Raw genomic sequence first — 12,769 nt, 5'->3', positions numbered from 1 at the left:
TGTGCATGATGATTATAAATTATTAGTATCAGCAAAATATGTTATTTTTATCACAAGATGAGAACTGTACAAAATATCTGAAAACAGACTTCAGCTGTCAGTAAATTACAAAGAACAGTATAAATGTGTGGTCAATCTGTAAGAGAAATCAAACAAACAAACAAAAACCCAAACGCATGCAACAGGATGCGAGTAGTTCATTTTCTAACTTATAGATCCCTTGTTTTCTAATTAGTTTCTTAAACGGAAGAGCTGACTGTTCCTTTCATCTACTTTTCTTGTATTGAATAAGTTTGACCAATAGAAGCTTTTGTTAAATAACAGCCTTGAGATGAGACAGATGGCTTTACTGCTCTCAGTGTATTTGCTTAACAGAAAAACCACAATGGGAACTGAGTTCATCAGTATGAAAGATGAATAGACATTCTTAGGGAAATGCAAACCTAAGTGCCCAAGAATGTATTTTAAGAGGTTAAAGGACCATGTCCACACTAAAAGCTCCTAAAGAACGTGAAAGTGTATTATGAAGAATTGATTTTCTTTTGTTGTTTTATAAAACAGAAGGCCAGTCATCTTACTGACCTTAAAGTCAGTAAGTCCTGGTCTTGGACCAAGGCTGTGCTAAAGACACAAGCAGCTTCAGAGGAATAAGAAAACAGAGGAGAGTATTTTCTGATGTCTAAAATCTGCTTTAAATGCAATTGTTATTGGCATTTCTTATTTTTTTTTTCTTTTTTGAATAAAGGTTCTTGTTTCTGTTATTGTTCTTATTATTATCATTGCTAGTTGGTTCCATCCAGTCTTTACCTTACCACACTATATTATTATTTCATCTTAAAAGAACAGTAATATTCATGGAAGTCTTCATGGGACTGTGTACATAGACACTGTAGTCATTAAACACCTGATTATAAATTCCTGATCCTACTAAAGTCGAGAGATTATTACATCAGCTGAGACCTGTTGAAAATAGTGCATGTTATTGCCGAAATGAAGGAGAAACAGGAAAGAAGAATCAGGAGGAGGCTGATCTTTTCTTAGGACATTGGTGAATGACTGGCAGCATCCCAGGGCAAAACTAGTAAAAATCAGAGAAGTAAAATGTATGTGTTCTGTATCTTTTTTAAAAGTATTGTTATTTAAAATGCAATAAGTAAAACAAAACTCTGTTGTTTTGTTTGCAAATTAAAAAACAAAATTTTAATTTGCTTTCTTGTGTTACTTGATCAAGTAAACACTAAAATAATTTAAAACATATTAAAAAATCAGCAGCAGTTTATATTCTAACTAATCTTTGCGGATTTCTAGTAGATGAAACACTTAAAATAAGACCTCAGAAATTTGATGTCAAGACCCAAATTTACTGTTAAAGCACTTATGCACTACAACTTGAAGTCACCGATAGTGACCAAACTGTTGCTGTGCTGGAACATATCTTTGCATTCCTGAAACTATCTTCCTCTATGCTGATTTTCACAGGTTTTGAGAGCATCATTTTTATAAGTGAAGTCAAGAAAAGTCATAGATGACTCTGAAAATCACATGTGGTACCACTCATGTTGAACACTTAAACTGAAGAAAGAAAAATCTCTTTTGAAATTTTGAAAAAAAAAATGTTTAATGAAACATGTTTTAATTTACTCTCCTGTGAAAGATATATTCTACCCAGATCAAAGACATTATGAAACTTAAAGTCATAAGTATATAAATGCATACTATTTTATCTTTTAAATATATCATACATATGTATACTCTCAATGCTTATTTTACATCTTTGTGTGCCGCTTGTGTGTGAGCTTTTGCGTATGTTTTGAAATATTCAGCCAAACCTTCTCAGTTCAATTCAAAGTACAGTTGGGCAACCAGGCTTTCCCTAACCATCAACAAATTTTGAAATATGGTGGTATGAATTCATGATATGTTTAAAGCTTGAGCATATCAACTTTATTAGTAAGTTAGAGCATGATCGTGAGTTAAAGTATAAAGTGTCTGGGTGAGAGCTAGCCATAAGAAGCTATTCTTGCTTGGAGTAATATACCAGCTATAGTTACAAAATCCTGTTTTTCAGCCTTATGCTGATTTCTGTCATCAGGTGTTCCTACTGAAGTTAACCAGTCTCACCAAAAAGAATACTACCTAAGGTAACAGGGCAGATCCTTTGTCTCAAAATATCTTTAAAAGAAGAACAAAATAAACTTTTTATTTTCATGCAAGAATTCATAGTTAGATATCATTTGCAATATCAAAATGATAACCTCAGCCACAGAAAAAAAATGGGAGCAAAAAGAATATATTGTAGAAAAGGTGGAAAACTGTCATTAAATAGTAAAACAAACAAAAAGATAAAATGCACTGTCATAAGCATTTGAAAAGCATCTAAACTGATAAAAGAATAACCTTCTAAATAGTCTCCAAGGACACAGAGGCTGCAAAAGAGCGGTCTTTTTTTCAAAGAAGGAGAAATCCCCAGACCTGACCCAATGCCACAAAGTACCTAATCAGTACATCTCTTTTAGAATCAGGGAAAAAAAAAAAAAAAAAAAAAAAAATCATTCTGTTTTCTGTTGTTTATACAATAGCTATGGAAATATTAGTTAAAAATCCAATATATAGACTTGTAACAAAGAAAAGTAATGACTAGCTGCACTTGCTAATGATGATATCCACTGCTTAGACTGGGTAGTGCAATTATATGACTGCTTTGTTTTATAATCATTTCTTCATTTCTTTCTTCTCATTGACATTTTTGTCCATTCTCAATGAAGAGAGAATATTGTATATAATGTGTTTACACAAATGATATAATCTAAAAATATATAGATTATTAAGGTTTCTTGTTACTCCTCCAAACAGTAGAGATTAACTACAAGGTTCATAGGTCACACACCATGCATTTCAAATTCAATATGGTGTTAATCCTCTCCCCTGGTGTCCCAAGTAGGAGAGTAAGACAGGCTATAATGATATGGTGAAGGTCTGACTTGTTACTCAGTTTATGCTTGAAAGTGCATGACTGAATTCATATTGTCACAGACTAGGTTAGCAGTAATTAGCAGTGTTTTCAGAGAGCTCGATACCAACATGAAGAAATGGTCATTGGAGCATCACCCCTACAGAGACACAAGGGCACGTGCTCCAGCTATGCTTCTAGTGGCATAGCATATGTGCTGCAGACAGAACAAATATTTATTTTTTAGGGAGAAAAAGGTAGCAAACTACCAAGTAAGGAGATATTAAGTACGATACAATAAGAAAATTAAACAGTTTTTTCTTCTTTATATCTAATCAAGCTAATTTAAAGCCTAGGCTGTAAAAGCCACTAAATATGTTCTTATATTAAAAAAAAAAAAGCCACTCAAAACTGGATTGTGTCAGATATATTGTCTAAAAAATACATGCTAAATTAGATCTACATGAATGACAAACAATAAATCTAAATGAGCCTTTTAGGTCTATAGGAAGTTCCATGGAAATGAAATCCAGTCCAAGGCCTTGCAAACTACTTCAACACAGCAGGAAATTAAGTTTTTCTTTCTTATTGGATTTTTGTATAAATTGCTTCAGAACATTCAGATTTACAAGAAACATTACATGAGAATTAGATCCAGCAATGAAAACTGAGATTCGTGTGGCTTAACTGCACAGCATGGACCTGCATGCCTGCTATATTCTGAGGTCTGCTTTCATCATTCAGGATAAACAGAGGTTCATGCGTGTACCAGGGGGGAGATTCTCAGCCAATGCAAAGCAGAGTAGCTCTGCTGGCTTCTCTGACATTGTGATGATTTTCATAATGAAAGAGTTATGGCTCTATTCCTCTTACAACCTAATATTTTTTTTCTGCTAAATATGCTAGAAATCTTTTTAAAAAGAACCAGCATAGACAAATAACAATCAATCAAAATATGAGAACAAAAAACTGATTTTCTATTGAGAATTTTCACAGAATTCTGTGTCAGTAACATAGTCCAATCTTGATGTTTCCCTTTTTAATGGTCTTACATGAATATCAAGCAAAATAGTTTATCCAAAGGAATTCCAAGGAAACATTACATTCAGCAAGCGCCAGACAGTTTTCGCAGTGTTTCAGACAACGTACATGTATCATAAAGGTAAGCTATCTGCTTATACAATAAGAAAAGGAAAAATAATAATAATAATAATAATAAAAATACAGGAAGGCCTGCTTGGCAAATATTTAAAATTATATTCAACTTTGAAGCCAAAAAGAGTGGCAACTTAGGCCTGATGTGGCAATATGGGACTACAGGAGAAAAAAAAGTTCCATTTCACCCTGCAAACGGTGTGAGGCTTCTGAATCTTTCCAATCATACAAAACCATGGCTGTGCTTTCTGGTGGAAACACTACAGTTCCAGGTGTGCCAGTATAAAAAAAAATGGAAAAAATGGCTAACATGGCATTCCCAAATTAATCCCAAACAGAAAAAATCTTATCACTTCTGATACAAGACCTGTATTTTCCAATGGCTTTCTCAGGAGAATAAAATGCTACCTGAACACTTCCTGCAGAGATGTACTCTGCTTGGCTTCAGCTTTCAATTCCTGAACCTTTTAACTAAACAGTAATCTGTTCAAAACATAAGCTTCAGGAGAGAAAAAAAATGGACTATCTGTTGTCAAAATTCAAAAGAAAAATGAGTTTCATACAGAGAATTGTGTAGATTCATACAACCTGCAACTAAGGTGAGAAAATCCTTGCCCTGGATATCATACAATGCCAAAATTTATGTAAGTTCAAGGAGTGGCAGGAAAACTACAGGAAATAAAACACGTAGATATTATGCCTTATAATTAGAAATTTCATGAGCTGCAAGTCACTACCAGGGGAAATAAAGGATGGAAGAATCACAGACATTTGCTCTGCTTTAGGTACCCACTTCTGGCCACTGTTTGAGACAGGCTGCTGGATTAAGTAAACTCATATGATACCTTATGAACCCATTCTTGACCAGTTAAAATTAATCACAAAGCCTTTACAGAATATAAATAAAAAATGAAAAGTGCTATGTTATATTTCAGATTTTTCCCTTATCTTCCCACTTTTCAGTACCAAAATTAAACATTTCAGCCCTCCTCCCCTTCTTTCTCCCCATCAAATCTCAGGAGACACTGTGCTTCAACTGCTTATAATGGATATCGCGGATATTGAAGGTCACTCTAACCTTATGCAAAACTGTTTAATTAACTTTAGCCTAGGATTATGGCATATTTTCTGCTGGAGTTTTGTTTCTTTCTATCTTTAGACTGAGATATGCTTTTTAAAAGTTTTGAACACAGTGCAAGGAATGGATATTAGAGACTATTTGTGATAGAATGATCAGCTGTTCACTGGAAGAACCACAGATATAAAGCCAAAACAAAACACCAACAACCATTAAAACTCACAGAAGACTATTTAGATCTTACAGGAATGTTTTATACGTCACCAATGAGTATTCTGATGAAAGGACAGAGTTCCTTTCTGCTCTTGACTCTGTGTGATTTTCTCTAGAACTCACATTCTCACTCACAATAGTAGTAGTAAAATATATTTTCTGTAAAGCTAATGTTTCCTCAATAACATGTTCTTTCTCATCTTCCTTTTTGTGATATTGGTCAGTTATATACTCTTTCTCAATTATATTTTTAAAAATCAGGAAAATAATGACATCAATGACTTCAATTCATTTTACAGCTTTTCTCGTCAGCATAAGCCAAGAAAACAGTCACAAATATCCCAATAAAGAAAACCTAAAATGAATTCACAAACATATATAGCTTTAATTTGTTCCAATTGAAATTAAATGTTTCGATTTTATAATAGAATAAATAATGCTGGTGAATTCTTAACTGTATACAAATATATGTCCAATTATATTCAGAAAGAGCAGTGAAGAACCAAAGTCTTCAGTATAAACGTAGTTGAATGTTTTTTATAAAATGTTTAGCTGATGACAAATTTTAGTTTCATTAACTCTCTTGTGTGAAAAAATGCAACACACTTTGAACTTATCTGTGAGTTTATAAATATATAGGCACTCACATCTCTTTTCTTATGCATGCTTTGAGCTTTCCTTGCTGAAGGGAAGTTAGCGTCTGACTAAGCTTATTTCGTTTGTTCTTTAATGTACTTCGTACAGTAACACTGCACACTTCCAGACATCATATGCTCTCCCAATGTTCTCCATGCAACGCATACCCATGAGAATTAGAAACTCCAATAATACTCAATATCACAGCTCCATTTAAGGGCTGCTCTTGGTTTTCAGACCCCAGACAACCCAGATTGCCAGTAGAAATGTATTTGTCACGGGTCTAAAAAATTATGTTCATTAATTCCCAACACTGCCGGAGGATTACATTCTACTTGCTGATTTGTATGGCTATATAACAGAAGATTGTACGAATAATGTGGATCTTGCCCTGATTATATCTCCAGCTATTACAGTTCAGATTTGAATTTTAACAAAGAACAAACAAACAGCATTGAAACACTACTGGCGCAGAGATGTATAAAATGAAGTATTATTTTTTGAGCAAATACCTCAGTAGATATTTAGTAAGATTTTTAACCAATAAACAATTATTAAATTGTTGAGGAACTGAATCATCTAGTCTCTATAAACAATCAATATGACCTTCATATTCTACCCATAATAGAAATTTAACAGAAAGCATTTATAGCTATATAAGATAGTGTACAGATTAAGGACTATTTAAGTAACATATACCTAAAATAACACATGAAGAGGTCAGCAGCTCTGGTACTGATTCAGTAACTCTTTGTAGTGAAATAGAAGTATTTCATACACATTTGGTTAAATTTGGGTTATATTTACATATCAAACCAGGAATATGTTAACCCAAACTATTTAGATTTCATATAAGGAGCATAATGTTGAGAGATACTTTTACTTATTATTGGCACTCTATTATGGCTAGTTTTCTCTGTATTATGCAAGAGGAGTAAAACCAAAAGTAGTCCATCGTGGCTGTCTAATGCTGCCACTTGCACCTATCATGTTCTATTCACTTCTTATTTCAGCAGAAATGGCAGAGTGATCGTGAGGTGAAGCAAAACATGTGCGCACACACACACACACACACACACACACAAAAAAAAAAAAAAAAACATTTGCAACTAAAGGCTGCTCTAAGGTAGTTATCACTGGACTGCAGAAACTGCAGTTCATATGCACCTTTTCTCCTTTGTAACTGAATAACTACAGAATTTTAATTTTTCTGTCGTATTGAGCAGAGACTTACAACACCAGACAGGCCAGTTCAGCCCCCAGAAAACCTGTTATGTTGAATGACAACCTTTTGGCCTTTCAGTGGACCTCTGGAAAAGGTGGTTATCTTGAATATATATGCTACAGATGACAGGACTTGGCTGATCAGAGAAGAAAATGTGCTTGATAAGTGTGGCAGTGCAACAGAACCAAGATGCTTCAAGATAGGGCTACCATAGCCCTGCTTTTTCTTCTGTTTTTTGATCCTAACACAGGTTGTATCCAAGTTTTAGAGACGAGGATGGTTCTGAGAAGTTGATGAGCTCTGCCTGTGGCAAGTGAGAGAAGTGTATGGTTTCTGGCAACCAGTTCAGGCTTCTGTCACCAAGCGTTTCAGCAGACAACTTTGAGCTGACCTGCAAGAGAGTGACACTTGCCCTGGGCTGAAGGATCTGAGATAAGAAGGGATTTAGAGTGGATGGCTAAAAAGCAAATTACTCAGAAGATGCATGTTTTGACTAGAATCAGACTGTAGTAATGCCTTGGAGTGGGACAGAGTGGAACTGAGAGGGTCTGTGAAGCTGTAAAGATGAAAAGGGGGGCAGGGGACTGTGAGGTTAGATAATTCTACGGAGCTGTTAAGAGGGTTTGAACCTTTTGGGAGTGGCTGTAAACCACAGGGGGCTGCTATCAGGAAGTCCTGGAGCAGCTGCCAGGGGCTAGTGGCCCACCAGGGGCACCCTCATACAGAACACAGCCGAGGCAGCCAGGGGACATGTTCCCTTGACCCTGTTTGCTGACAGAAGTACAGTTGCTACCATATAAGTTAACCCTCATTGTTAGTCCTCTGAAGTTTGGTTTCCTAAACATTTAGGTAATGAGTAAGAAGTAGACACATTGTTTTAGCAACTTGCTTCTAAACAAGTCTAGACTTACCATCATAAATCCTATGTTTTTTACAGTCACCCTTCTCTTACTTTTCAAGGGCTGGAAGTAGGTGTCACAATGGTTTGTCAAAGTCATTTCATTTCATTTCATTTCGAGTTTACTCTAGGGTGCTAGAGAGTGAAGTAATGCAGAATGTATGTTGATATTATAAAAAGGTGAGTAGCAAAGATTAAAGGCAGCCATTAGAAATGTGTGCTGGCCAGCATGTGTGTCATATTTCAAAGGCATATTTCAAAGCCACAATAAATGAAATAAGAGTTTCTAGATTTTAGTGCCAGGGATAATAGGTTCAGGGTTTCCATATATGTGCATGTGTAAGACAGAAAGGGTTCCTTGCCAATAACAGACTGGGAAAAAATCTTGTTTTTCTGCACTTGTCTATTAATATGGATTGCAGCTTGCTTCTAAGTGTAGAGTAGTCTAGAAATCTAGGGGTGACACGTTGGCCACAGAAGAAGAAATTTACGCATTCATATATACATACGAAATCATACATACAATAATGTTTTATCTACTTGGTAGGGTTCTCTCATTTACTTCATTTCATTTACACTTCAAAATTGGAAAATATGTTTAAAAACATCCTGTATTTTTGCTATTTTTTTCTGTCTTATTTCGCATAATGGAGAATTGTCCCACAGCAGTTGTTCATAGAAACACTGTTTGCTCAAATAAGATTAATATTGCAAACGTCTAAGGCAACCCAATTGTATTTCACACTACTCCAGATCAATTATGTAGTTTATATATATATAGATAATGCACTGGAAACATGTTAACTGTTAAACTGTTAAATCTTTATCAGTGTTTTTTTTAACCCCACTTCCTCTGAATAGAAGAACATGTGCACCCATGTGTTGCTATAAGACATCAACACTGCTGAAGTGCTTCTGGAAGCAAAGCCTGCACTGAGTTAAACCTGCAGCAGAATTCCCTCTTTGGAATTTATAGAATCTCAGCCCCTATTCTCCAGTCTACTACAGTGCTATTCAAAAGTAACATTTTAAATTATTACTGCCTATTTCTAAATTTGAATCCAAGCCCCTCTGAGTCAGATTAGGTATTTCCACTTTATTGACTGGGATTTAGTTCAAAAGCATAAACACCGCAATGGCGCAGTGTCCCTATGGCTTCTCAATGTCTCCCTATGGGGTCCCCATGCATCCCACCGCCCCCCCCCCCCGCACTCACCCCTGGGCTCCACGCCGGTGCCATACACCGCAATGGCGCAGTGTCCCTTTGTGTCCCTATGGTGTCCCTATGATGTCCCTATAGGGTCCGTTCGTGTCCCTATGGGTTCTCTATGGCTCTCTATGCTATTCAAAAGTAACATTTTAAATTATTACTGCCTATTTCTAAATTTGAATCCAAGCCCCTCTGAGTCAGATTAGGTATTTCCACTTTATTGACTGGGATTTAGTTCAAAAGCATAAAATTTTCTGTTCAACACCAAATTTCAGGTTCTCATTACATTTTCTTCCAATACCAATGGCTTGCATACTTTCATAGGAAATACAGCAGTTTCTTCTACTAATGCTGCTCCAGCAAGAATTGCTTTTGATATATCATCTTAAGGTATATATTATAAATGGTAGAACTGGTAAACAAAGCCACAACAAAGCTACTTGATAGCATAAATCTGCATTAATCTGTAGAAGCTTTACTATGGGACTTTCAACTAATTCAATTTGTGAATATAATATTGAATATTAAAATGAAGTAAAGCATTGTTCTGGTGTATGCTATATCTTTTTCCATTCAAAAAGCCCCCAAATGTTCAAGCGAAACCAAATCAAACTGTCACTGTAACATATAGCTGAATCTTATCCATAATGAAATGAACTGTGGCAAATGTATTAAATAAAAGGCATTCATTTCTTTATTGTCAGCATTGAAATTAACTTGGGGGAAGTGAGAAATAGTATTTATATGCAGCTGCAGTAGTGATTTTGCTTTCCATTTGCATATTAAAACTTGCATTCCAGCAAAGAAAATGACTTTGATAAATTGTCTTACACATAATTATTGAATATTCTTATGAGTCTTCAAAGAATTCAGATAACTTTTCATATGAATCTGAAATTTCACAGAGATAATCTTTATACACTTTAAAGTATTTTTATTTTCTTAGTGAGAATTCATGACGAACACTGTCATATATTTTAAATTAAAAGTTTTTGAAATTAAAATGTGGTAATAATTTTAAAAATTCCTTGCCTTTTTTTTTTTTTTTAATTCAATTGACTGATATCTCTTGAAAATTATTGCCTTTCACTGTCTGAGAGCTTATGTTCAGTGTATACTGTCCTTGGGATTAGCCATACACAGCTTCATTTCATGACAGTATTTCCGGTATTGCCATGCAAGCTTTTTTCCATGTTCTACTGGCTGTTTCTGAACATTAAAACAGATAAATTGGTCTATCTTCTTGGCATTTTCTTCAAGGTGAGAAAAAAATTGCAGCAATTGGATGAGCCCAAATATATATTTAACTCCATAACCTGTCTCCACTTACAAGTGGACTCACTTGTCCCCGCTGCATTTCCTAGCTTGAGAGTCCTCAGCTCTGGGCACCATTTGTTGCACTCTCCTCGATGGTCCCAAGCTGTCAACCTGAAATTGACAGTTAAAGATTTCCCCTCATTCACATTTGCTGTCCCACTCCTCATTTATAAACCAAGATGTCATATATCTGCCTTCACATGACTTATATGAATTTTTTATCATATTTTCTGTCATTCTTTCTTTACCAGCAACAAAATCCTAGTCAAAATAGCCATTCTTCTTAGAGAAGCTGTTCCCCATCTTTGATAATCTCTTTTGTCATTACTGTCATAGCAGTTCTGAATGGTGACAGCAGAACTTCAGAACCTCAAAATGAGGACACCACAGCTTTATATAGCACCCTAATCAGATCTGCATTTGTTCTCTATTCCTCCAAATATTAGCAATTCCTAGTATTTATTCTCTTTTCTTGAAGCCTACTGAGAGTGAGAACAGATTCACTAGCTTCCGCAAGTGTTATTAAATCACCACATATGCTCTTCATTATTAACTTTCCCTAACCTAACCCCCTTTAGAGAGTTACTGGTGACAGAATTGTTTGCAGCTTGCTCTGGTATGCAAAAACAGGCAATTCTTCTGCTGTTGCTCTATTAATTGCCTTCAGAGGCAAAAAAAGATAAGTACGTGAACATACATATGTCTTATGAGTGATACGCCTGCAAAAACTTCATCTGCTGTTTCTCAACTATGAAAATCCTTCAAATCCTCTCATAAAGTTCAGCCAAAATTCCTCCTCAGAAAGCAGAAATTCCTCTTTCACCTGTCCTCTCTACATGATGGAAATGCACAAGAGTTGTGACAATCGTGCAGACGTTGATAATCCTTGATGTTTTATTTCAGTAGTCTTTCTAGTAGAATGACAGTTTCTCAATGCTGAATCAACATCCCAAATCTGGTATTGTAAAGAATAAAATATTTATTTAGTTAGGAATTAAAGCAACTGGCTTATGTCATACTTAAGGAAATTTTACCATTCTACATGTCTGAAACAGGGAAAGGGAAAAAATATAATAATAAAATGTATTCCCTTAATATTTTGAAATTATGACATTCTGAACACAGGTGAAAAAAGTAGTAATTATACACAGGACTGAAGAGTTTTGACCAGTCTAAATGAAAAAGAGTTTTTTAAGCTTTCTTACAAATCTAAATTTGGAAAAAAATATCATAAAACACTATTAGACTAGTGTAAGTGAAGATTAACAGTTCTTCATTCAGAAAATGTAATCATAGGCAGGTTTTCCCCACACTACTCTCTGTGTTGAGTATGAGCACCATCTGCCTCCAGAGGGAAAGTTCAAACTTTGCATCTATTCAAATCTTGTTGCCATTACTGAATTTTCCAAGAAGAGTGCTCACAGGACAAAGTTGTCACAGGATATGTATTTCGAATAACTACCAATGGGAAATACATGGTCTTGTTCAGAGAAGTTTCCCATTCAAAGAACTTAATCACTAATTTATTTTAAATGTCCTAGAAATTATGGGCTTTCATGTAAATTTTAATGAATATATGTGTCATAGAATGAAAACTGAGACTTTTTTTTTAAAAATGACAGGATTCAGCATCAAGTACTGCCCACATCTGAGATAATCAAGCACTACTTCCACATAGTGACTATATTAATGACTTTTTGCATTAGCTGTGACACCAAAGGGCAAAGCTTTGTAATTCTATAGAATGACTTTTCTTACACAAGATGGAAACCTATTCAGAATGAGCACTCATATATGAGGAGCACAATAGTGCAAGGAAAGGAGAAGGATGACTGACTTCCATCTCTTTCATAGTTTCTTGGGGCAGGGAGCAGAACTGCTAGCAAACCTGTGTTTCTGGGACAATCACCAAACCCATGCTGAGGAAAGCACAGTGGTGGACTTGAGAGGCAGCCCCTCTCTGCAACTGTGTCAATGAAATATTTTGTAACACAGAAGAAGAGAACAGTTGGTATTATCAGCACTGCCTCAAGGAAGGGGCACAGTGTGCTCAAGCTGATGACTTCTTTCAGTGTCTTTGGGACCCT

This window comes from Gallus gallus, chromosome 1 (assembly GCF_016699485.2).
Source record: "Gallus gallus isolate bGalGal1 chromosome 1, bGalGal1.mat.broiler.GRCg7b, whole genome shotgun sequence".
Taxonomy (NCBI): domain Eukaryota; kingdom Metazoa; phylum Chordata; class Aves; order Galliformes; family Phasianidae; genus Gallus; species Gallus gallus.
The sequence above is the reverse complement of the archived record's forward strand: the minus strand, read 5'-3'. Positions refer to the sequence as shown.